We start from the raw sequence: 26,192 nt of genomic DNA on the forward strand, positions 1-26,192 counted from the left end.
GCTTTCGTACAACGTTTCGTTAGGTAAAGATTCAATAGACCAAGTTATGCTTGAAATTGCACAAAATCTTAAAAGCTCATCCATGAACAGAATTGAGCATTCCCAAAACATCAAAGTCGACCGTTGTAATCTATCTAGTGTTCTTAACAGTCTAACATACGAGTTTTGCTTTCGTATAACGCTTCGTTAGTTAAAGATACCAATAGACCAAGTTATGTTTCAAATTGCACAAAACTTGAAAAGTTTGTCCATGGACAGAATTGAGCATTCCTAAAGCATCATAGTGGACCGTTGTACTCTATTTCGTGTCGTTACAAGTGTAACTTGCTAGTTTAGCTTTTGTACAATGTTTCGTTCGATAAAAATGCCAATAAAACAAGTGATGTTTGAAAATGCACAAAACTTGAAAGCTCGTCTATGGACAGAATTGAGCATTCGTAAAGCATCAAAGTGGACCGTTGCACTCTATTTAGTGTCCTTAGAAGTCTAAGTTGCTAGTTTAGCTTTCGTATAACGTTTCGTTAGCTAAAGATACCAATAGGCCAAGTCATGCTTGTAATTGGACAAAACATTAAAAGCTCATCTATACGCAGAATTGAGTATTCCCAAAGCATCAAAGTGGACCGTTGTACTCTATTTAGTGTTCTTAGCAGTCTAACTTGCTAGTTTAGCATTGGTACAACGTTTCGTTCGATAAAGATGCCAATAAAACAAGTTATGTTTGAAAATGCACAAAACATGAAAAGCCCGTCTATAGACAGAATTGAGCTTTCGTAAAGCATCAAAGTGGACCGTTGTACTCTATTTAGTGTTCTTAGACGTCTAACTTGATAGTTTAGCTTTCGTACAATGTTTTGTTAGGTAAAGATGCCAATAGACCAAGTTATGCTTGAAATTGCACAAAACCTTAAAAGCTCATCTACGGACAAAATCGAGCATTCAGAAAGCATCAAAGTGGACCGTTGTACTCTATTTAGTGTTATTAGCAGCCTAACTTGCTAGTTTAGCTTTTGTACAACGTTTCGTTAGGTAAAGATACTAGTAGACCAAGTTATGTTTCAAATTGCACAAAACTTGAAAAGTTTGTCTATGGACAGAATTGAGCATTCCTAAAGCATCAAAGTGGATCGTTGTACTCCATTTAGTGTTCTTAGACTTCTAACTTGCTAGTTTAGCTTTCGTACAACGTATCGTTAGGTGAAGATGCCAATAGACCAACTTATGCTTGAAATTGCACAAAACCTTAAAAGCTCACCTATGGACAGAATTGAGCATTCCCAAAGCATCAAAGTGAACCGTTGTACTCTATTCAGTGTTCTTAGCAGTCTCACTCGCTAGTTTAGCTTTGGTACAACGTTTCGTTTGATAAAGATGCCAATAAAACAAGTTATGTTTGAAAATGCACAAAACATGAAAAGCCCGTCTATAGACAGAATTGAGCTTTCGTAAAGCATCAAAGTGGACCGTTGTACTCTATTTAGTGTTCTTAGACGTCTAACTTGATAGTTTAGCTTTCGTACAATGTTTCGTTAGGTAAAGATGCCAATAGACCAAGTTATGCTTGAAATTGCACAAAACCTTAAAAGCTCATCTATGGACAAAATTGGGCATTCCCAAAGCATCAAAGTGAACCGTTGTACTCTATTTAGTGTTCTTAGCAGCCTTACTTTCTAGTTTAGCTTTCGTACAGCGTTTCGTTAGGGAAAGATACCAGTAGACCAAGTTTTGTTTCAAATTGCACAAAACTTGAAAAGTTTGTCTATGGACAGAATTGAGCATTCCTAAAGCATCAAAGTGGATCGTTGTACTCTATTTAGTGTTTTTAGAAGTCTAACTTGCTAGTTTAGCTTTCGTGCAACATTTCGTTAGGTAAAGATTCAATAGACCAAGTTATGCTTGAACTTGCACAAAACCTTAAAAGCTAATCTATGGACAGAAATGAGCTTTCCCAAAGCATCAAAGTGGATCGTTGTACTCTATTTGGTGTTCTTAGCTGTCTAACTTGCTAGTTTAGCTTTTGTACAACGTTTCGTTCTATAAAGATGCCAATAAAACAAGTTATATTTGAAAATGCAGAAAACTTGAAAAGCTCGTCTATGGACAGGATTGACCATTCGTAAAGCATCAAAGTGGACCGTTGTACTCTATTTAGTGTTTTTAGAAGTCTAACTTGCTAGTTTAGCTTTCGTACAACGTTTTGTTAGCTAAAGATGCCAATAGGTCAAGTCATGCTTGAAATTGCACAAAACCTTAAAAGCTCATCTATGGACAGAATTGAGCATTCCCAAAGCATTAAAGTGGACCGTTGTACTCTATTCAGTGTTCTTAGCAGTCTCACTTGCTAGTTTAGCTTTGGCACAACGTTTCGTTTGATAAAGATGCCAATAAAACAAGTTATGTTTGAAAATGCACAAAACATGAAAAGCCCGTCAATAGACAGAATTGAGCATTCGTAAAGCATCAAAGTGGACCGTTGTACTCTATTTAGTGTTGTTAGAGGTCTAACTTGCTAGTTTATCTTTCGTACAATTTTTCGTTAGGTAAGGATGCCAATAGACCAAGTTATACTTGAAATTGCACAAAACCTTAAAAGCTCATCTATGGACAGAATCGAGCATTCAAAATGCAACAAAGTGGACCGTTGTACTCCATTTAGTGTTCTTAGCAGCCTAACTTGCTAGTTTAGCTTTTGTACAAGGTTTCGTTAGGTAAAGATACCAGTAGACCAAGTTATGTTTCAAATTGCACAAAACTTGAAAAGTTTGTCTATGGAAAGAATTGAGCATTCCTAAATCATCAAAGTGGATCGTTGTACTCTATTTAGTGTTCTTAGATGTCTAACTGTCTAGTTTAGCTTTCGTACAATGTATCGTTAGGTGAAGATGCCAATAGACCAACTTATGCTTGAAATTGCACAAAACCTTAAAGCTCACCTATGGATAGAATTGAGCATTCCCAAAGCATCAAAGTGAACCGTTGTACTTTATTTAGTGTTCTTAGCAGCCTAACTTGCTAGTTTAGCTTTCGTACAACGTTTCGTTAGGGAAAGATACCAGTAGACCAAGTTATGTGTCAAATTGCACAAAACTTGAAAAGTTTGTCTATGGACAGAATTGAGCATTTCTAAAGCATCAAACTGGACTGTTGTACTCTATTTAGTGTTTTTAGAAGTCTAACTTGCTAGTTTAGCTTTCCTACAATGTTTCATTAGCTAAAGATGCCAATAGGCCAAGTCATGCTTAAAATTGCACAAAACCTTAAAAGCTCATCTATGGACAGAATTGAGCATTCCCAAAGCATCAAAGTGGACCGTTGTACTCTAGTCAGTGTTCTTAGCAGTCCCACTTGCTAGTTTAGCTATGGTACAACGTTTCGTTTGATAAAGATGCCAATAAAACAAGTTATGTTTGGAAATGCACAAAACATAAAAAGCCCGTCTATAGACAGAATTGAGCATTCGTAAAGCATCAAAGTGGATCGTTGTACTCTATTTAGTGTTCTTAGGCGTCTAACTTGCTAGTTTAGCTTTTGTACAACGTATCGTTAGGTGAAGATGCCAATAGACCAACTTATGCTTGAAATTGCACAAAACCTTAAAAGCTCACCTATGGACAAAATTGAGCATTCCCAAAGCATCAAAGTGGACCGTTGTACTTTATTTAGTGTTCTTAGCAGCCTAACTTGCTAGTTTAGCTTTCGTACAACGATTCGTTAGGAAAAGATACCAGTAGACCAAGTTATGTTTCAAATTGCACAAAACTTGAAAAGTTTGTCTATGGACAGAATTGAGCATTCCTAAAGCATCAAAGTGGACTGTTGTACTCTCTTTAGTGTTTTTAGAAGTCTAACTTGCTAGTTTAGCTTTCGTACAACGTTTCCTTAGGTAAAGATTCAATAGACCAAGTTATGCTTGAAATTCCACAAAACCTTAAAAGATCATCTATGGACAGAATTGAGCTTTCCCAAAGCATCAAAGTGGATCGTTGTACTCTATTTGGTGTTCTTAGCTGTCTAACTTGGTAGTTTAGCTTTTGTACAATGTTTCGTTCTATAATGATGCCAATAAAACAAGTTATATTTGAAAATGGAGAAAACTTGAAAAGCTCGTCTATGGACAGAATTGAGCATTCGTAAAGCATCAAAGTGGACCGTTGTACTCTATTTAATGTTCTTAGAGGTCTAACTTGCTAGTTTAGCTTTCGTACAATGTTTCGTTAGGTAAAGATGCCAATAGACCAAGTTATGCTTGAAATTGCACAAAACCTTAAAAGCTCATCTATGAACAGAATTGAGCATTCCCAAAACATCAAAGTGGACCGTTGTAATGTATCTAGTGTTCCTAGCAGTCTAACATACGAGTTTAGCTTTCGTATAACGCTTCGTTAGTTAAAGATACCAATAGACCAAGTTATGTTTCAAATTGCACAAAACTTGAAAAGTTTGTCTATGGACAGAATTGAGCAATCCTAAAGAATCGAGGTGGACTGTTGTACTCTATTTAGTGTCGTTATCAGTGTGACTTGCTAGTTTAGCTTTTGTACAATGTTTCGTTCGATAAAAATGCCAATAAAACAAGTGATGTTTGAAAATGCACAAAACTTGAAAAGCTCGTCTATGGACAGAATTGAGCATTCGTAAAGCATCAAAGTGGACCGTTGCACTCTATTTAGTGTTCCTAGAAGTCTAACTTGCTAGTTTCGCTTTCGTACAATGTTTCGTTAGGTAAAGATTCCAATAGACCAAGTTATGCTTGAAATTGCACAAAACCTTGAAAGCTCATCTATGGACAAAATCGAGCATTCCCAAAGCATCAAAGTGGACCGTTGTACTCTATTTAGTGTTCTTAGCAGCCTAACTTGCTAGTTTAGCTTTCGTACAACGTTTCGTTAGGTAAAGATACCAGTAGACCAAGTTATGTTTCAAATTGCACAAAACTTGAAAAGTTTGTCTATGGACAGAATTGAGCATTCCTAAAGCATCAAAGTGGATGGTTGTACTCTATTTAGTGTTATTAGACGTCTTACTTGCTAGTTTAGCTTTTGTACAACGTATAGTTAGGTGAAGATGCCAATAGACCAAGTTATGCTTGAACTTGCACAAAACCTAAAAACCCATCTATGGACAAAATTGGGCATTCCCAAAGCATCAAAGTGAACCGTTGTACTCTATTTAGTGTTCTTAGCAGCCTTACTTTCTAGTTTAGCTTTCGTACAGCGTTTCGTTAGGGAAAGATACCAGTAGACCAAGTTTTGTTTCAAATTGCACAAAACTTGAAAAGTTTGTCTATGGACAAAATTGAGCCATTCGTAAAGCATCAAAGTGGACCGTTGTACTCTATTTAGTGTTCTTAGAAGTCTTACTTGCTAGTTTAGCTTTCGTACAACGTTTCGTTAGGTAAAGATTCAATAGACCAAGTTATGCTTGAAATTGCACAAAATCTTAAAAGCTCATCCATGAACAGAATTGAGCATTCCCAAAACATCAAAGTCGACCGTTGTAATCTATCTAGTGTTCTTAACAGTCTAACATACGAGTTTTGCTTTCGTATAACGCTTCGTTAGTTAAAGATACCAATAGACCAAGTTATGTTTCAAATTGCACAAAACTTGAAAAGTTTGTCCATGGACATAATTGAGCATTCCTAAAGCATCATAGTGGACCGTTGTACTCTATTTCGTGTCGTTACAAGTGTAACTTGCTAGTTTAGCTTTTGTACAATGTTTCGTTCGATAAAAATGCCAATAAAACAAGTGATGTTTGAAAATGCACAAAACTTGAAAAGCTCGTCTATGGACAGAATTGAGCATTCGTAAAGCATCAAAGTGGACCGTTGCACTCTATTTAGTGTCCTTAGAAGTCTAAGTTGCTAGTTTAGCTTTCGTATAACGTTTCGTTAGCTAAAGATACCAATAGGCCAAGTCATGCTTGTAATTGGACAAAACATTAATAGCTCATCTATACGCAGAATTGAGTATTCCCAAAGCATCAAAGTGGACCGTTGTACTCTATTTAGTGTTCTTAGCAGTCTAACTTGCTAGTTTAGCATTGGTACAACGTTTCGTTCGATAAAGATGCCAATAAAACAAGTTACTTTTGAAAATGTACAAAACATGAAAAGCTCGTCTATAGACAGAATTGAGCATTCGTAAAGCATGAAAGTGTACCGTTGTACTCTTTTTAGTGTTCTTAGAGGTCCAACTTGCTAGTTTAGCTTTCGTACAATGTTTCGTTAGGTAAAGATGCCAATAGACCAAGTTATGCTTGAAATTGCACAAAACCTTAAAAGCTCATCTATGGACAGAATCGAGCATTCCCAAAGCATCAAAGTGGACCGTTGTACTCTATTTAGTGTTCTTAGCAGCCTAACTTGCTTGTTTAGCTTTCGAACAACGTTTCGTTAGGTAAAGATACCAGTAGACCAAGTCATGTTTCAAATTGCACAAAACTTGAAAAGTTTGTCTATGGACAGAATTGAGCATTCCTAAAGCATCAAAGTGGATCGTTGTACTCTATTTAGTGTTCTTAGACGTCTAACTTGCAAGTTTAGCTTTCGTACAACGTATAGTTAGGTGAAGATGCCAATAGACCAAGTTATGCTTGAACTTGCACAAAACCTTAAAAGCTCATCTACGGACAGAATTGAGCATTCCCAAAGAATCAAAGTGGACCGTTGTACTCTATTTAGTGTTCTTAGCAGCCTAACTTGCTAGTTTAGCTTTCGTACAACGTTTCGTTAGGTAAAGATACCAGTAGACCAAGTTATGTTTCAAATTGCACAAAACTTGAAAAGTTTGTCTATGGACAGAATTGAGCATTCCTAAAGCATCAAAGTGGATGGTTGTACTCTATTTAGTGTTCTTAGACGTCTTACTTGCTAGTTTAGCTTTCGTACAACGTATAGTTAGGTGAAGATGCCAATAGACCAAGTTATGCTTGAACTTGCACAAAACCTTAAAAGCCCATCTATGGACAAAATTGGGCATTCCCAAAGCATCAAAGTGAACCGTTGTACTCTATTTAGTGTTCTTAGCAGCCTAACTTTCTAGTTTAGCTTTCATGCAACGTTTCGTTAGGGAAAGATACCAGTAGACCAAGTTTTGTTTCAAATTGCACAAAACTTGAAAAGTTTGTCTATGGACAAAATTGAGCTATTCGTAAAGCATCAAAGTGGACCGTTGTACTCTATTTAGTGTTCTTAGAAGTCTTACTTGCTAGTTTAGCTTTTGTACAACGTTTCGTTAGGTAAAGATTCAATAGACCAAGTTATGCTTGAAATTGCACAAAACATTAAAAGCTCGTCTATCCACAGAATTGAGCATTCGTAAAGAATCAAAGTGGACCGTTGTACTCTATTTAGTGTTCTTAGAAGTCTAACTTGCTAGTTTAGCTTTCGTACAACGTTTCGTTAGGTAAAGATGCCAATAGACTAAGTTATGCTTGAAATTGCACAAGACCTTAAAAGCTCATCTATGGACAGAATTGAGCATTCCCAAAGTGTCAAAGTGGACCGTTGTACTCTATTTAGTGTTATTAGCAGTCTAACATCCGAGTTTAGCTTTCGTATAACGCTTCGTTAGTTAAAGATACCAATGGACCATGTTATGTTTCAAATTGCACAAAGCTTGAAAAGTTTGTCTATGGACAGAATTGAGCATTCCTAAAGCATCAAAGTGGACCGTTGTACTCTATTTAGTGTCGTTAGAAGTGTTACTTGCTAGTTTAGCTTTTGTACAATGTTTCGTTTGATAAAGATGCCAATAAAACAAGTTATGTTTGAAAATGCAGAAAACTTGAAAAGCTCGTTTATGGATAGAATTGAACATTCGTGAAGCATCAAAGTGGACCGTTGTACTCTATTTAGTGTTCTTAAAGGTCTAACTTGCTAGTTTAGCTTTCGTACAAGGTTTCGTTAGGTGAAGATGCCAATAGACCAAGTTATGCTTGAAATTGCACAAAACCTTAAAAGCTCATCCATGAACAGAATTGAGCATTCCCAAAACATCAAAGTGGACCGTTGTAATCTATCTAGTGTTCTTAACAGTCTAACATACGAGTTTTGCTTTCGTATAACGCTTCGTTAGTTAAAGATACCAATAGACCAAGTTATGTTTCAAATTGCACAAAACTTGAAAAGTTTGTCCACGGACAGAATTGAGCATTCCCAAAGCATCATAGTGGACCGTTGTACTCTATTTCGTGACGTTACAAGTGTAACTTGCTAGTTTAGCTTTTGTACAATGTTTCGTTCGATAAAAATGCCAATAAAACAAGTGATGTTTGAAAATGCACAAAACTTGAAAAGCTCGTCTATGGACAGAATTGAGCATTCGTAAAGCATCAAAGTGGACCGTTGCACTCTATTTAGTGTTCTTAGAAGTCTAACTTGCTAGTTTAGCTTTCGTACAACGTTTCGTTAGCTAAAGATACCAATAGGCCAAGTCATGCTTGTAATTGGACAAAACATTAAAAGCTCATCTATAGGCAGAATTGAGCATTCCCAAAGCATCAAAGTGGACCGTTGTACTCTATTTAGTGTTCTTAGCAGTCTAACTTGCTAGTTTAGCATTGGTACAACGTTTCGTTCGATAAAGATGCCAATAAAAGCAGTTACTTTTGAAAATGCACAAAACATGAAAAGCTCGTCTATAGACAGAATTGAGCATTCGTAAAGCATGAAAGTGTACCGTTGTACTCTTTTTAGTGTTCTTAGAGGTCCAACTTGCTAGTTTAGCTTTCGTACAATGTTTCGTTAGGTAAAGATGCCAATATACCAAGTTATGCTTGAAATTGCACAAAACCTTAAAAGCTCATCTATGGACAGAATCGAGCATTCCCAAAGCATCAAAGTGGACCGTTGTACTCTATTTAGTGTTCTTAGCAGCCTAACTTGCTAGTTTAGCTTTCGAACAACGTTTCGTTAGGTAAAGATACCAGTAGACCAAGTTATGTTTCAAATTTCACAAAACTTGAAAAGTTTGTCTGTGGACAGAATTGAGCATTCCTAAAGCATCAAAGTGGATCGTTGTACTCTATTTAGTGTTCTTAGACGTCTAACTTGCAAGTTTAGCTTTCGTACAACGTATAGTTAGGTGAAGATGCCAATAGACCAAGTTATGCTTGAACTTGCACAAAACCTTAAAAGCTCATCTATGGACAGAATTGAGCATTCCCAAATCATCAAAGTGAACCGTTGTACTCTATTTAGTGTTCTTAGTAGCCTAACTTGCTAGTTTAGCTTTCGTACAACGTTTCGTTAGGGAAAGATACCAGTAGACCAAGTTTTATTTCAAATTGCACAAAACTTGAAAAGTTTGTCTATGGACAAAATTGAGCATTCGTAAAGCATCAAAGTGGACCGTTGTACTCTATTTAGTGTTCTTAGAAGTGTAACTTGCTAGTTTAGCTTTCGTACAACGTTTCATTAGGTAAAGATTCAATAGACCAAGTTATGCTTGAAATTGCCCAAAACCTTAAAAACTCGTCTATGGACAGAATTGAGCATTCGTAAAAAATCAAAGTGGACCGTTGTACTCTATTTAGTGTTCTTAGAGGTCTAACTTGTGAGTTTAGCTTTTGTACAATGTTTCGTTACGTAAAGATGCCAATAGACCAAGTTATGCTTGAAATTACACAAAACCTTAAAAGCTCATCTATGGACAGAATTGAGCATTCCCAAAGCATCAAAGTGAACCGTTGTACTCTATTTAGTGTTCTTAGCAGTCTAACTTGCTAGTTTCGCTTTGGTACAATGTTTCGTTCGATAAAGATGCCAATAAAACAAGTTATGTTTTAAAATGCACAAAACATGAGAAGCTCATCAATAGACAGAATTGAGCATTCGTAAAGCATCAAAGTGGACCGTTGTACTCTATTTCGTGTTCTTAGAGGTCTACCTTGCGAGTTTAGCTTTTGTACAATGTTTCGTTAGGTAAAGATTCCAATAGACCAAGTTATGCTTGAAATTGCACAAAACCTTAAAAGCTCATCTATGGACAGAATCGAGCATTCCCAAAGCATCAAAGTGGACCGTTGTTCTTTATTTAGTGTTCTTAGCAATCTAACATCCGAGTTTAGCTTTCGTACAACGTTTCGTTAGGGAAAGATACCAGTGGACCAAGTTTTGTTTGAAATTGCACAAAACTTGAAAAGTTTGTCTATGGACAGAATTGAGCATTCCTAAAGCATCAAAGTGTACTTGTCACGCTCCGATCCGCGAAGCGTGAAGAAGAGACAAATACACAAAAACCAACACACCAAACATAACCACGTGTATATCACACGTGTTCCATCCAAACCAATATAAACCATATAAACTTTACCAAAATTTCGGCAACATCTCCCCATAAATTGAGGAAACCCACCTGTAATCAGGTCACATACAAAGACCAAAAACACTTCTAAAATCATCAACATCCACCGACCCGTAGGTCCACCATCAAACACATATCCCATCATCATCATCAAACACACCCTACGGCCACCACTTCCGGCCAACAAAATCAACACCATACATCAATGTACATAAACTACTAAAACATATCAACATCACACCATACATATATATAAGTTCACACGCACGTGACAAATAAACACAAAAGTCCAGGCCACCTCCGTCACGCGTCCTCCTGCTGATCCGCAGCCTGTGCACTAGATTTTGTCTCACCTGTGGAGAGGGAAAGTAGATAGGGTGAGCGCAGAAGGCTCAGTAGGGACAAAACAAAAGAGCACAAGTAAAGAATAATAAGGCTGAAAAAGTAACAACGAGTAACCGATGCAACAATATGCAATGCAAAACTAATGCACCCGATCAACCCAACCGAACCTCCATATCCACCTCCAATGACACCCAAGCCGGCGAATCAGATTCCCGCCCTGTGGCGATAAGCCGACGACCTGTGGCGATAAGCCGACGAGAATCCACCCGCACTACCTCTCTCTATAGCATCCAACCAAAACCAGTCATCCAACATCGTAAATCACAAACCACTAGAGAGAAGGTTGGCACACATGTGGTCGCAACCACTCACAACTGGCCCCATGATGATATCTCAGCCTGCCACACCTGGCCTAGCATCAAATAACTAGCCAGCGTGCAGTAATAAATACCGCTACGGGAATCCTATGGACTAGGACCATCACAAGGCTCCTATCCATCATCCACGCACGTGCCCCAAATAACATCCAACACCTAACGTGAGCTCGGGACCATCCTCGGGACCATCCTCGGGACCCACCATGCATCTAATGTAAATTCCTGAAATTCATGCCGTTCGTGCAACATATATATATACAGAAACATTCATATATCATGATGCATGAAGAATCACATAATGCCCGATTTATGACCAAGCATTTCAAGGGCTATGAATATTCAACAATAACATTTCAGAGTAGCATTTATATAAAGGAAACAATGGTAAGCATGCAAGGCTTGTTTCCCCTCGGAAATGATCGAGACGGAAACCAAAGCTTACCATTCAAGCAATTCGGTGGCCTGAAAGTGTTTCGAAATAAAAGGGCAAGAAATCCCTACCTCGATAGCGGTACACAAAATAGTTAACCGTCTACAGTCTCAAGTCCAACTCCTCGATCACCTGCACGTATGTATACTCGTATTTATGACGTAATTTCTGGGATGCTCCAACGTTGCCCGTATGGATCCAAAAACATCGCCAACATGTTCAGAACAGCAAAACAAGTTAGAATAGAACTTCGGGATCGCTGGAAAATGAAATTCCAGGCGGGTCAAAACCGGGTCAAATTGACCCATTTCGGGTCAAACTCGAATCTCCGGCATCCGGGGGTTGTTTCGGCAGGAACTGGGTTGGGGATTGTAGCCCATGGTCTTGTGAGTTGTTTGCTACCAACGACACGCCGGATCGTCGCCGGAGTTCACCAGATCGATGGTGGAAAGTGGCGGCTCCTCCACAACTTCAAGAGGATTTTTCTACCATTTTACGGCTTTTCGTCGGACAAGAAGGGTTGGGCTTTGCTGCTCGGGACCTGGGGGTTCTTTTGGGACCATCGGTCGCGAGTTTGGTGTCCGGACGGCAAGCTTTGGGTGGTTGGCCGGTGGTTTGTGCGTGGAAGGAGAAGAGATGAGTTTGGGTTCTTTTTGCAATTTTTAATTCTTCATGTCTTTTTGTTAATTTTTCTAAATACAGTAAACTACCATCTTTGCCCCCACCATTTTAAGAAATTTTCAAAATAACCAAGCTTTAATTTCACAAATGCCACCCAATTATAAAGTTCCGAAAATACCCCCACCACCTGTTTCATTTACAAACATACCAGTAATGTATTTACGATTATGCCATTTTGACTGTTAATTAGTTTTTCTAATACAGTTTAGATTAGATTCTGGATCCGATTTAAGTCCGATTCACACCATTTTTAAACCGACACTTCCACAATCAAATTCCTCAATTAATTTATAGATTTTTTTTCATTCTTAATTACCTTTATTTTGATTCAGGTTTATTTTTCTGGGCAGGGTATTACATCCTCCCTCCCTTATAAAAAATTTCGTCCCCGAAATTTAAAACGTACGTGTAGACGCAATAAAAACAAATACTTTCTCCTCATTTCGAACTCTAACTCATACGTGGCCTACTCCATTCTATGGGGTTGCCACAACACCTTCATAAAAGGTTTCATACTCGATCGAGTGACCGTCTCTTGCTTATCAAGAATCATTAACGGCTGCACAATGTAAGTCATGTCCACTGCTACGTCTATTGTAAATAAGTCCAATTTGACTCGTACTTCCGAAGCATCGACACATAAAATACATTATGTACATTGGATAATCGCCATAAAAGAACTAAATGATGAACGACTGGTCCTACTCGCTCTAGAATCTCAAAGGTTCAATTAACCGTGGTGTACGTATCATGCCTACCGAACACCTTGTCACTCTCAACATTATGAATCAGGTAGTATTTTACACTTTCATGTAATATAACATCTAACTTTCGCTATTATTATTATTAATATTAATTTACTTCATATTCTGTCACATTCCATTGACATTTTCACTTCCACTTCCACTTCATTTTCCTCATCATTCATCTTTTTTTTTTTATAAGTTATTTCGAACTATAATGCGGGCGGTATACTCTTGTGCCACAAATTATTAACATTAATTCCAACAAATGCTTGTCAGTTCACATATAAGGTATACTACTATTTTAATCAACCTTTCTAATTCGAATTTATAGTCCTCAAATTCTTTGAAACATAAGCTTGAACCCCTTAACAATTGGCATGTTCAATTTCATCCTTATTGAAACTTCGATTCAATCTTTTCTAATTATCGGGGTTTCACATTCTTCCCCTAAAACTATTTTGTCCTCGAAATTAAACTGTAACGTGAGTGTGACAAACAAAGCTGGATAGTTGGCCCACATATTCAACTCCAAATTCTAAGATATTATTACATCAGACAATTACTCCAAGTCATTATTACTAATATATTTCAACAATCAAAACGACTAGTATCTAAAATATCACATACATCAATCCCCCAAAAATGAACCAGTCTTAGCATAATTATTAATACTCCATGATATATCTTCAACTTAAAGGTACCCTAAAATACATTTAAGTACACCTTCAATGCATTATTAAATTTCCACGATTCAATAAGATATGTAGACCTAAAATCTTGCAATACATTGAAGCATATTAACTATCATTTGGTTTCAATTTGCTATCTAGGGTCGAAAAGACGGTCAAAACTCATTTACATTTCACACACTAATAGTCAAAACCAATAACCACAAAATTCAATAACTTTATATCCAAATTTTATCCACCATAGATTCTCGTAGAAATTACAATTATCAAGTACTAACAAAACTATGGAATTAAGTCACCGTACGATGCAAACTAAATCATCACACAATCAAAACACCCAACGGTTCAATTCTATCAACCAATTCTAATAATCACAAAATCTCTTGATGAACTCTTATAACCACAACCGCATCATTTAAATATATAGCTGCATTAACCCATATAAATATATCCATACTACTCTATCTAACTTTCCGTCGATGCCATAACCTTGAAGATATTTTAATACGTATATCTCATTCATCTTAATGAACTATGTTCATACAGTACTCACAACCAATATCACAAAATCACTCTCAACATTAAATCCATCGAAACAAACTACCTCCAAGCGTTATCAAATTCAGTTTTTTTTTTTTTTTTTTAGTTTTTTTTTTATAGAATCAATATTCTGTCTACACAATAACAACTTTCCCAACACCTCAATCATACCGTAACCTACACACATACTTCCATAATCATAATTCATTACCCTTTGACTCCAACCAAGTTCTAGAATAGTATAGCTCAATCACCGATCAATACTCACGAACTAATAATCATCATCTTTAGTCATAAATAAACATTTATACCACTGTATGCTTCAAAGAAATGAACCGATCAAACTAACCCATCAATTGACAACGTTCACATTAACTCCAAGAAAATCAAATTATGAAAGACCCTACAAAATCGTACAAACCCAAGTTGTGCCAAGTTATGACAACATCAACCAAACCTCATCCCCTGTACCACAAGTACTTATAATAAACAATGTACCACCATGTCTACGTCTCTTTAATCTACCCAAATAATGCCAAAAATTTCCCAAAGTTAATACAAATAACTTTTATTTGTTTACCTATAACGTTTATCAAACAGAATCATCAAATCACCAATCGTCTAGTATATCCAATATCACTTTGGATCGTTCTCTTATCATAAAATAAATTAATTTCTAAATAACTCCTTTCATCACTATATCATCACATACAACTTTTTTATTCAGACATCAAAGATATATAATACTTAAATCATTTAAGTCATACCTTACATTCCACATAATGTATTGATCATCAATATTTTCCCAAATCTCACCTGACTTCTTCTTTAAGTGATTACTTTGGCTCCCTCAGCAAGAGTTTTCAACTCAAACATGAATTTTAGTATTTTCAAACTATCCACACAAGATTTCAACAACACAAAAATTTCCTCTTTTGTTTTCCACTTAAAATTATAATTCAAAATACCAACCCTTTAGTATGAATATGCTTATTATTTTTATTATGAATTAGGAAGTATAGGAAAACACTTCCATATTTCTCACATTTCCAAACCGTTTCAAAATTGTTATTATTTCATATGAAATCTCTGATATTAACTATATACTCAACCTCGGTCTCGAGCTCCAAAGCCTTCAGAACATACTTTACCTCTACCAACTCTCTCGTATCCATGATTTTGGAACACTCAAGAGAAAACATCTCTATCATATCAATCCACAATAATATCCTAATCAATAACAAAATTTTTACATCTACCCGATCTAGAAACGTGTCACAACATCCCTAATAACCTACATTCCTCTCTAGAACTACTTACCTCGAGGAAGGTATGAGTTTCATCTTCAACTCCTAGAAAAATTGCTCACAATTGCCCTATTATATGAAAGGAATCCCTTATTGCGTAAGGCGAGTCAACGACATTACAATTCGTGGGAGATCGTAAATGAAATATACGTGGTATCCTGCTAATCCCAAAAAGCTACATATCTCGATCACATTCTTAGACATCTGCCTTTTCAATACTACCTCCATTTCAGATAAACTGATTCCTACTCGCTCCTGAGAAATCACATGTCCTAAAACTTTCATCACAATTACCCAAATTTCACATGTACTTAACTCTGCAAGCAACTAATGCTCCCCCAGAGTTTACAACAAATTTTATTAATTTTAAATTATTATTATTATTTTTTTTTTCTTTTAAAATGTTTCCTCATTAGCTGAAGGCGAATAAATCAAAATGACATCATCAACACTATAACAGACTAATCGAAATACGAATGAAAGATTTACAATATCAATTCTCTATACCCTCCACAAGTCTTGATTAGCCTAAATTGCATTGCCAAAATCTCATAGTCCCCATACGGAGTCCTAAATGCTATCTTCAAAATATCCCTTTCCCAAATCTTCGACTAATGGTATCTTGACCTAAAATATACCTTCGAATAATATTAAACTCTTTCAATTGGTCAACCAAGTCATTTATTCTCAGTATTAGGTACTTGTTTCTCTACAGTCACCCAATTTAGTTGCCAATAGTTCACAAATTTGTACCATTGCATCTTTCCTTTTCAAAACCAATATTCGCAAAAATTAGACGTATTAGCGAAGCAACAAATATAGCCTAAACTTCTCAATGTCTAACATTATCTGCAATAAGATCACATACTTCATCAACAGTATGTGCATTCTTGGTTCTCGATCTTATCCTATCTCGAATGCCAAAACATCCACTAAGCCTTGTCCTCCATCACTCCCCCAACCACGAAATCGATCAATGCGAGGATCTCTACTTATATATATCACACAAATAACCCAAAAAAAATTTAGCCAAATAAATATCGAGGATTTACGGGAATATAGAAACATACCGGATCAGCAAGGTCGTGACGTGGCCTGGAGAACCATACATAATCACAACACAACAAACAACACCCACACATATGCATACTGACCCACTCCCTAGGTCCTACACAGAGCCAACCTGGCTCCGATACCAAATTTTCACGCCCCGATCCGCGAAGCGTGAAGAAGAGACAAATACACAAAAACCAACACACCAAACATAACCACGTGTATATCACACGTGTTCCATCCAAACCAATATAAACCATATAAACTTTACCAAAAATTTCGGCAACATCTCCCCATAAATTGAGGAAACCCACCTGTAATCAGGTCACATACAAAGACCAAAAACACTTCTAAAATCATCAACATCCATCGACCCGTAGGTCCACCATCAAACACATATCCCATCATCATCATCAAACACACCCTACGGCCACCACTTCCGGCCAACAAAATCAACACCATACATCAATGTACATAAACTACTAAAACATATCAACATCACACCATACATATATATAAGTTCACACGCACGTGACAAATAAACACAAAAGTCCAGGCCACCTCCGTCACGCGTTCTCCTGCTGATCCGCAGCCTGTGCACTAGATTTTGTCTCACCTGTGGAGAGGGAAAATAGATAGGGTGAGCGCAGAAAGCTCAGTAAGGACAAAACAAAAGAGCACAAGTAAAGAATAATAAGGCTGAAAAAGTAACAACGAGTAACCGATGCAACAATATGCAATGCAAAACTAATGCACCCGATCAACCCAACCGAACCTCCATATCCACCTCCAATGACACCCAAGCCGGCGAATCAGATTCCCGCCCTGTGGCGATAAGCCGACGACCTGTGGCGATAAGCCGACGAGAATCCACCCGCACTACCTCTCTCTATAGCATCCAACCAAAACCAGTCATCCAACATCGTAAATCACAAACCACTAGAGAGAAGGTTGGCACACATGTGGTCGCAACCACTCACAACTGGCCCCATGATGATATCTCAGCCTGCCACACCTGGCCTAGCATCAAATAACTAGCCAGCGTGCAGTAATAAATACCGCTACGGGAATCCTATGGACTAGGACCATCACAAGGCTCCTATCCATCATCCACGCACGTGCCCCAAATAACATCCAACACCTAACGTGAGCTCGGGACCATCCTCGAGACCCACCATGCATCTAATGTAAATTCCTGAAATTCATGCCGTTCGTGCAACATATATATATAGTTATATACAGAAACATTCATATATCATGATGCATGAAGAATCACATAATGCCCGATTTATGACCAAGCATTTCAAGGGCTATGAATATTCAACAATAACATTTCAGAGTAGCATTTATATAAAGGAAACAATGGTAAGCATGCAAGGCTTGTTTCCCCTCGGAAATGATCGAGACGGAAACCAAAGCTTACCATTCAAGCAATTCGGTGGCCTGAAAGTGTTTCGAAATAAAAGGGCAAGAAATCCCTACCTCGATAGCGGTACACAAAATAGTTAACCGTCTACAGTCTCAAGTCCAACTCCTCGATCACCTGCACGTATGTATACTCGTATTTATGACGTAATTTCTGGGATGCTCCAACGTTGCCCGTATGGATCCAAAAACATCGCCAACATGTTCAGAACAGCAAAACAAGTTAGAATAGAACTTCGGGATCGCTGGAAAATGAAATTCCAGGCGGGTCAAAACCGGGTCAAATTGACCCATTTCGGGTCAAACTCGAATCTCCGGCATCCGGGGGTTGTTTCGGCAGGAACTGGGTTGGGGATTGTAGCCCATGGTCTTGTGAGTTGTTTGCTACCAACGACACGCCGGATCGTCGCCGGAGTTCACCAGATCGATGGTGGAAAGTGGCGGCTCCTCCACAACTTCAAGAGGGTTTTTCTACCATTTTACGGCTTTTCGTCGGACAAGAAGGGTTGGGCTTTGCTGCTCGGGACCTGGGGGTTCTTTTGGGACCATCGGTGGCGAGTTTGGTGTCCGGACGGCAAGCTTTAAGTGGTTGGCCGGTGGCTTGTGCGTGGAAGGAGAAGAGATGAGTTTGGGTTCTTTTTGCAATTTTTAATTCTTCATGTCTTTTTGTTAATTTTTCTAAATACAGTAAACTACCATCTTTGCCCCCACCCTTTTAAGAAATTTTCAAAATAACCAAGCTTTAATTTCACAAATGCCACCCAATTATGAAGTTCCGAAAATACCCCCACCGCCTGTTTCATTTACAAACATACCGGTAATGTATTTACGATTATGCCATTTTGACAGTTAATTAGTTTTTCTAATACAGTTTAGATTAGATTCTGGATCCGATTTAAGTCCGATTCACACCATTTTTAAACCGACACTTCCACAATCAAATTCCTCAATTAATTTATAGATTTTTTTTCATTCTTAATTACCTTTATTTTGATTCAGGTTTATTTTTCTGGGCAGGGTATTACAGTACTGTTGTACTCTATTTAGTGTTCTCAGAAGTCTAACTTGCTTGTTTAGCTTTCGTACGACGTTTCGTTAGGTAAAGATTCAATGGACCAACTTATGCTTGAAATTGCACAAAACCTTAAAAGCTCATCTATTGACAGAATCGAGCATTCCCAAAGCATCAAAGTGGACCGTTGTACTCTATTTAGTGTTCTTATCAGCCTAACTTGCTAGTTTAGCTTTCGTACAACGTTTCGTTAGGGAAAGATACCAGTAGACCAAGTTTTGTTTCAAATTGCACAAAACTTGAGAAGGTTGTCTATGTACAAAATTGAGCATTCGTAAAGCATCAAAGTGGACCGTTGTACTCTATTTAGTGTTCTTAGGTGTCTAACTTGCTAGTTTAGCTTTCGTACAACGTTTCGTTAGGTACAGATTCAATAGACCAAGTTATGCTTGAAATTGCACAAAACCTTAAAAGCTCATCTATGGACAGAATTGAGCATTCGTAAAGCATCAAAGTGGACCGTTGTACTCTATTTAGTGTTCTTAGAAGTCTAACTTGCTAGTTAAGCTTTCGTGCAACATTTCGTTAGGTAAAGATGCCAATAGACCAAGTTATGCTTGAAATTGCACAAAACCTTAAAAGCTCATCTGTGGACAGAATTGAGCATTCCCAAAGCGTCAAAGTGGACCACTGTACTCTATTTAGTGTTCTTAGCAGTCGAACATCCGAGTTTACCTTTCGTATAACGCTTCGTTAGTTAAAGATACCAATAGACCAAGTTATGTTTCAAATTGCACAAAGCTTGAAAAGTTTGTCTATGGACAGAATTGAGCATTCGTAAAGCGTCAAAGTGGACCGTTGTACTCTATTTAGTGTCGTTAGAAGTGTAACTTGCTAGTTTATCCTTTGTACAATGTTTCGTTCGATAAAGATGCCAATAAAACAAGTTATGTTTGAAAATGCACAAAACTTGAAAAGCTCGTCTATGGACAGAATTGAGCATTCGTAAATTATCAAAGTGGACCGTTGCACTCTATTTAGTGTTCTTAGAAGTCTAACTTGCTAGTTTAGCTTTCGTACAACGTTTCATTAGCTAAAGATGCCAATAGGCCAAGTCATTCCTGAAAGTGCACAAAACCTTAAAAGCTCATTTATGGACAGAATTGAGCATTCCCAAAGCATCAAAGTGGACCGTTGTACTCTATTTAGTGTTCTTAGCAGTCTAACTTGCTACTTTAGCTTTGGTGCAACGTTTCGTTCGATAAAGATGCCAATAAAACAAGTTATGTTTGAAAATGTACAAAACATGATAAGCTCATCCATAGACAGAATTGAGCATTCGTAAAGCATCAATGTGGACCGTTGTACTCTATTTAGTGTTCTTAGAGGTCTAACTTGCGAGTTTAGCTTTTGTACAATGTTTCGTTAGGTAAAGATGCCAATAGACCAAGTTATGCTTGAAATTGCACAAAACCTTAAAAGCTCATCTATGGACAGAATCGAGTATTCCCAAAGCATCAAAGTGGACCGTTGTTCTTTATTTAGTGTTCTTAGCAGTCTAACATCCGAGTTTAGCTGTCGTACAACGTTTCGTTAGGGAAAGATACCAGTGGACCAAGTTATGTTTCAAATTGCACAAAACTTGAAAAGTTTGTCTATGGACAAAATTGAGCTTTCCTAAAGCATCAATGTGGACCGTTGTACTCTATTTAGTGTTCTTAGAGGTCTAACTTGCGAGTTTAGCTTTTGTACAGTGTTTCGTTAGGTAAAGATGCCAATAGACCAAGTTATGCTTGAAATTGCACAAAACCTTAAAAGCTCATCTATGGACAGAATCGAGTATTCCCAAAGCATCAAAGTGGACCGTTGTTCTTTATTTAGTGTTCTTAGCAGTCTAACATTTGAGTTTAGCTGTCGTACAACGTTTCGTTAGGGAAAGATACCAGTGGACCAAGTTATGTTTCAAATTGCACAAAACTTGAAAAGTTTGTCTATGGACAAAATTGAGCATTCCTAAAGCATCAAAGTCGATTGTTGTATGTTATTTAGTGTTATTAGAAGTAAAACTTGCTAGTTTAATTTTCGTACAACGTTTCGTTAGGCAAAGATTCAATAGACCAAGTTATGCTTGAAATTGCACAAAACCTTAAAAGCTCGTCTATGGACAGAATTGAGCATTTGTAAAGCATCAAAGTAGACTGTTGTACTCTATTTAGTCTTCTTAGAAGTCTAACTTGCTAGTTTACCTTTCGTACAACGTATCGTTAGGTGAAGATGCCAATAGACCAAGTTATGCTTGAACTTGCACAAAACCTTAAAAGCTCATCTATGGACAGAATTGAGCATTCCTAAAGCATCAAAGTGAACCGTTGTACTATATTGAGTGTTCTTAGCAGCCTTACTTGCTAGTTTAGCTGTCGTACAACGTTTTGTTTGGGAAAGATACCAGTAGACCAAGTTTTGTTTCGAATAGCATGAAACTTGAAAAGTTTGTCTATGGAAAAAATTGAGCATTCCTAAAGTATCAAAGTGGACCGTTGTACTCTTTTTAGTGTTCTTAGAAGTCTACCTTGCTAGTTTAGCTTTCGTAGAACGTTTCGTTAGGTAAAGATTCAATAGACCAAGTTATGCTTGAAATTGCACAAAACCTTAAAAGCTCGTCTATGGACAGAATTGTGCATTCGTAAAGCATCAAAGTAGACCGTTGTACTCTATTTAGTGTTCTTAGAAGTCTAACTTGCTAGTTTAGCTTTCGTACAGCGTTTCGTTAGGTAAAGATGCCAATAGACCAAGTTATGCTTGAAATTGCACAAAACCTTAAAAGCTCATCTGTGGACAGAATTGAGCATTCCCAAAGCATCAAAGTGGACCGTTGTACTCTACTTAGGGTTCTTAGCAGTCTAACTTGCTAGTTTAGCTTTGGTACAACGTTTCGTTCGATAAAGATGCCAATAAAACAGGTTATGTTTGAAAATGCACAAAACATGATAAGCTCATCTATAGACAGAATTGAGCATTCATAAAGCATCAATGTGGACCGTTGTACTCTATTTAGTGGTCTTAGAGGTCTAACTTGCGAGTTTAGCTTTTGTACAACGTTTCGTTAGTTAAAGATGCCAATAAACCAAGTTATGTTTCAAATTGCAGAAAGCTTGAAAAGTTTGTCTATGGTAGAATTGAGCATTCCTAAAGCATCAAAGTGGACCGTTGTACTCTATTTAGTGTCCTTAGAAGTGTAACTTGCTAGTTTAGCTTTTGTACAATGTTTCGTTCGATAAAGATGCCAATAAAACAAGTTATGTTTGAAAATGTACAAAACTTGAGAAGCTCATCTATGGACATAATTGAGCATTCGTAAGGCATCAAAGTGGACCGTTCCACTCTATTTAGTGTTCTTAGAAGTCCAACTTGCTAGTTTAGCTTTCGTACAACGTTTCGTTAGCTAAAGATGCCAATAGGCCAACTCATGCTTGAAATTGCACAAAACATTAAAAGCTCATCTATGGACAGAATTGAGCATTCCCAAAGCATCAAAGTGGACCGTTGTACTCTACTTAGGGTTCTTAGCAGTCTAACTTGCTAGTTTAGCTTTGGTACAACGTTTCGTTCGATAAAGATGCCAATAAAACAGGTTATGTTTGAAAATGCACAAAACATGATAAGCTCATCTATAGACAGAATTGAGCATTCATAAAGCATCAATGTGGACCGTTGTACTCTATTTAGTGGTCTTAGAGGTCTAACTTGCGAGTTTAGCTTTTGTACAATGTTTCGTTAGGTAAAGATGTCAATAGACCAAGTTATGTTTGAAATTGCACAAAACCTTAAAAGCTCATCTATGGACAGAATCGGGTATTCCCAAAGCATCAAAGTGGACCATTGTTCTCTATTTAGTATTCTTAGCATTCTAACATCCGAGTTTAGCTTCCGTACAACGTTTCATTAGGGAAAGATACCAGTGGACCAAGCTATGTTTCAAATTGCACAAAACTTGAAAAGTTTGTCTTTGGACAGATGTGAGCATTCCTAAAGCATCAAAGTGGACTGTTGTACTCTATTTAGTGTGCTTAGACGTCTAACTTGCTAGTTTAGCTTTCGTACAACGTATCGTTAGGTGAAGATGCCAATAGACCATGTCATGCTTGAACTTGCACAAAACCTTAAAAGCTCATCTATGGACAAAATTGAGCATTCCCAAAGCATCAAAGTGAACCGTTGTACTCTATTTAGTGTTCTTAGTAGCCTAACTTGCTAGTTTAGCTGTCGTACAATGTTTCGTTATGGAATGATACCAGTAGACCAAGTTTTGTTTCAAATTGCGCAAAACTTGAAAAGTTTGTCTATGGACAAAACTGAGCATTTCTAAAGCATCAAAGTGGACCGTTGTACTCTATTTACTGTACTTAGAAGTGTAACTTGCTAGTTTAGCTTTTGTACAATGTTTCGTTCGATAAAGTTGCCAATAAAACAAGTTATGTTTGAAAATGTACAAAACTTGAAAAGCTCATCTATGGACAGAATTGAGCAGTCGTAAGGCATCAAAGTGGACCGTTGCACTCTATTTAGTGTTCTTAGAAGTCTAACTTGCTAGTTTAGCTTTCGTACAACGTTTCGTTAGCCAAAGATGCCAATAGGCCAACTCATGCTTGAAATTGCACAAAACCTTAAAAGCTCATCTATGGACAGAATTGAGCATTCCCAAACCATCAAAGTGGACCGTTGTACTCTATTTAGGGTTCTTAGCAGCCTAACTTGCTAGTTTAGCTTTGGTACAACGTTTCGTTCGATAAAGATGCCAATAAAACAAGCTATGTTTGAAAATGCACAAAACATGAGAAGCTCGTCTATAGACAGAATTGAGCATTCGTAAAGCATCAAAGTGGACCGTTGCACTCTATTTAGTGTTGTGAGAGGTATAACTTGCGAGTTTAGCTTTTGTACAATGTTTCGTTAGGTAAAGACGCCAATAGACCAAGTTATGCTTGAAATTGAACAAAACCTTAAAAGCTCATCTATGGACAGAATCGAGCATTCCCAAAGCATCGAAATGGACCATTGTTCTCTATTTAGTGTTCTTAGCAGTCTAACATCCGAGTTTAGCTTTCGTACAACGTTTCGTTAGGGAAAGATACCAGTGGACCAAGTTATGTTTCAAATTGCACAAAACTTGAAAAGTTTGTCTTCGGACAGAATTGAGCATTCCTAAAGCATCAAAGTGGACTATTGTACTCTATTTAGTTTTCTTCAAAGTCTAACTCGCTTGTTTAGCTTTCGTACAACGTTTCGTTAGGTAAAGATTTAATAGACCAAGTTATGCTTTAAATTGCACAAAACCTTAAAAGCTCATCTATTGACAGAATCGAGCATTCCCAAAGCATCAAAGTGGACCGTTGTACTCTATTTAGTGTTGTTAGCAGCCTAACTTGCTAGTTTAGCTTTCGTACAACGTTTCGTTAGGCAAAGATACCAGTAGACCAAGTTATGTTTCAAATTGCACAAAACTTGAAAAGTTTGTCTATGGATAGAATTGAGCATTCCTAAGGCATCAAAGTGGATCGTTGTACTCTATTTAGTGTTCTTAGACATCTAACTTGCTAGTTTAGCTTTCGTACAACGTATCGTTAGGTGAAGATGCCAATAGACTAAAGCATGCTTGAACTTGCACAAAACCTTGAAAGCTCATCTATGGACAGAATTGAGCATTCCTAAAGCATCAAAGTGAACCGTTGTACTCTATTTAGTGTTCTTAGCGGCCCAACTTGCTAGTTTAGCTTTCGTACAACGTTTCGTTAGGGAAAGATACCAGTGGACCAAGTTTTGTTTGAAATTGCACAAAACTTGAAAAGTTTGTCTATGGACATAATTGAGCATTCCTAAAGCATCAAAGTGGATCGTTGTACTCTATTTAGTGTTCTTAGACGTCTAACTTGCTTGTTTAGCTTTCATACAACGTATCGTTAGGTGAAGATGCCGATAGACCAAGTTATGCTTGAACTTGCACAAAACCTTAAAAGCTCATCGATGGACAGAATTGAGCATTCCCAAAGCATCAAAGTGAACCGTTGTACTCCATTTAGTGTTCTTAGCAGCCCAACTTGCTATTTTAGCTTTCGTACAACATTTTGTTAGGGAAAGATACCAGTGGACCAAGTTTTGTTTCAAATTGCACAAAACTTGAAAAGTTTGTCTATGGACAGAATTGAGCGTTCCTAAAGCATCAAAGTGGATCGTTGTACTCTATTTAGTGTTCTTAGACGTCTAACTTGCTAGTTTAACTTTCGTACAACGTTTCGTTAGGTAAACATGCCAATAGACCAAGTTATGACTGAAATTGCACAAAACCTTAAAAGCTCATCTATGCATAGAATCGAGCAGTCTCAAAGCATCAAAGTGGACCGTTGTACTCTATTTAGTGTTCTTAGCAGTCTAACATCCGAGTTTAGCTTTCGTACAACGTTTCGTTAGGGAAAGATACCAGTAGACCAAGTTCTGTTTCAAATTGCACAAAACTTGAAAAGTTTGTCTATGGACAGAATTGAGCATTCGTAAAGCATCAAAGTGGACCGTCGTACTCTATTTAGTGTTCTTAGAAGTCTAACTTGCTAGTTTAGCTTTCGTACAACGTTTCGTTAGGTAAAGATTCAATAGACCATGTTATGCTTGAAATTGCACAAAACCTTAAAAGCTCATCTATGGACAGAATTGAGCATTCGCAAAGCATCAAAGTGGACCGTTGTACTCTATTTAGTGTTCTTAGAAGTCTAACTTGCTAGTTTAGCTTTCGTATAACGTTTCGTTAGGTGAAGATGCCAATAGACCAAGTTATAGTTGAACTTGCACAAAACCTTGAAAGCTCATCTATGGACAGAATTAAGCATTCCCAAAGCATCAAAGTGAACCGTTGTACTCCATTTAGTGTTCTTAGCAGCCCAACTTGCTAGTTAAGCTTTCGTACAATGTTTCGTTAGGGAAAGATACCAGTGGACCATGTTTTGTTTCAAATTGCACAGAACTTGAAAAGTTTGTCTGTGGACAGAATTGAGCATTCGTAAAGCATCAAAGTGGACCGTTGTACTCTATTTAGTGTTCTTAGAAGTCTAACTTGCTAGTTTAGCTTTCGTACAACGTTTCGTTAGGTAAAGATTCAATAGACCAAGTTATGCTTGAAATTGCACAAAACCTTAAAAGCTCATCTATGGACAGAATTGAGCATTCGTAAAGCATCAAATTGGACCGTTGTACTCTATTTAGTGTTCTTAGAAGTCTAACTTTCTAGT

This window comes from Tripterygium wilfordii, chromosome 7, assembly GCF_013401445.1.
Source record: "Tripterygium wilfordii isolate XIE 37 chromosome 7, ASM1340144v1, whole genome shotgun sequence".
NCBI lineage: Eukaryota > Viridiplantae > Streptophyta > Magnoliopsida > Celastrales > Celastraceae > Tripterygium > Tripterygium wilfordii.